This window comes from Drosophila persimilis, unplaced genomic scaffold, assembly GCF_003286085.1.
Source record: "Drosophila persimilis strain 14011-0111.01,24,50 unplaced genomic scaffold, DperRS2 tig00002529-arrow-arrow-pilon, whole genome shotgun sequence".
NCBI classification, from domain to species: domain Eukaryota; kingdom Metazoa; phylum Arthropoda; class Insecta; order Diptera; family Drosophilidae; genus Drosophila; species Drosophila persimilis.
Window position 1 is genome coordinate 27,186 of NW_020825689.1, and position 1,953 is coordinate 29,138.

The window sequence follows — 1,953 nt, forward strand, 5'->3', positions numbered from 1 at the left end:
TAAATCTCAGAGACTATTAAGGCTAGAGTAACCAAATTTGGTATCCGCACTCCTGTTAGATCTCACTATAAAACGTATATCTCGAAATTTCGCCCCACCCCCTTCCGCCCACACAAAGGACGAAAATCTGTTGCATCCACAATATTGCAAAATCGAGTAAACTAAAAACGCAGAATCATAGACAATGACCATATCTATCCGGTTGCCGAATCTGGATCAGATCGGATCATTTTTGTAGCCAAAAGCAAGAAATCAATTTTTAGTGGCTACGCAGCGCCCGACGTCACGCTCAGACTGATTTTCTGTCTCTCTCGCACGCACTCTTTGTCGTGTCGTTTAATATTAGCGGCGTCTGCCGGAGGAGAGCCATACTGACTTAGTATCGGGTATAACTGTAGAGTTGCGGTGTCCGCAGCAACTCACAACGTTCCCCCTCGTTTATTTATATAATTGGCAGGTTTTGTCTTCAGCTTTGTAATAATTTGTATGTAATTTTGTGTAGTTTATGTTGTTATATTTGTTGGCTCTTTTTATACCCGATACTCAAAATGAGTATTGGGGTATATTAGATTTGTGGTAAAAGTGGATGTGTGTAACGTCCAGAAGGAATCGTTTCCGACCCTATAAAGTATATATATTCTTGATCAGCATCAATAGCCGAGTCGATTGAGCCCTGTCTGTCTGTCCGTCTGTCCGTCTGTCCGTCCGTCCGTCTGTCCGTCTGTCCGTCTGTCCGTCTGTCCGTCCCCTTCAGCGCCTAATGCTCAAAGACTATAAGAGCTAGAGCAACGATGTTTTGGATCCAGACTTCTGTGATATGTCACTGCTCCAAAAATATTTCAAAACTTTGCCCCGCCCACTTCCGCCCCCACAAAGGGCGAAAATCTGTGGCATCCACAATTTTAAAGATACGAGAAAACCAAAAACGCAGAATCATAGATAATAACCATATCTATCAGATTGCTGAATCTGGATCAGATCAGATAATTTTTGTAGCCAAAAGGAACAAATCAATTTGCAGTTGCTACGCAGCGCGTGACATCACGCTCAGACTGATTTTCTGTCTCTCTCGCACACACTCTTTGTCGTGTCGTTTAATATTAGCGGCGTCTGCCGGAGGAAAGCCATACTGACTTAGTATCGGGTATAACTGTAGAGTTGCGGTGTCCGCAGCAACTCACAACGTTCCCCCTCGTTTTTTTTTTGATGTTTAAATTGGCTTAAGGCACACTTTCCAATGTGACCCTAAGGCAAACTGACAACATTACAAGTTTTGGCAACATAAGATTACATAAATATCGATAACAATGTGGTATTTATTACAATTAATTGCTTTTTTTTTTTGCTTTATTTTAATTTTATTTTAAGATTAAGCTCAGGTTAGCCCGCTCGGCCGAGTGGCTGCTGGTCCGGCCACCGAAGATGCGTTGCCTGTGGATTGGCTCGATCAACCGAGTGGCTGCTGGTCCGGCCACCCGGGATTCGTATGGGTCTGGAGGATGTAAGTTTCGTGAAAGCGATGATGCATTTGCTTGCTATCTGTAAAATATATAAAAACTTTTTGTTTTTTGTTTTATTTTCAGGTTTTGACTTTTGATTTGCGGAAAATTTGGTAAGTAGTTTGAGTTGTGTATTTGTTGACTTTTAATAGTTTTTAAATTTTGTTTTATTTTCAGGTTTGCGGCAGATTTGGTAAGTGTTTTGAATTGTATTTTGGCTGAGTTTAATTTTATTTTTTTTGCAGGTTTATATTTTGTTAATGGAGTGTCGGCAATCAAGTTAAGTAATTTATGTTTTTATATTTGTTGACTTTTAATGAATATAATTATTTTATTTTCAAGTTGATTCACTGGATGTTGCGTTGGGATGTCTTCTGGCTGCTTGCTTAGTTGCTGACATACATATGTGTTTTATTTATTTAATTGGCAGGTTTTGTCTTCAGCTTTGTAATAA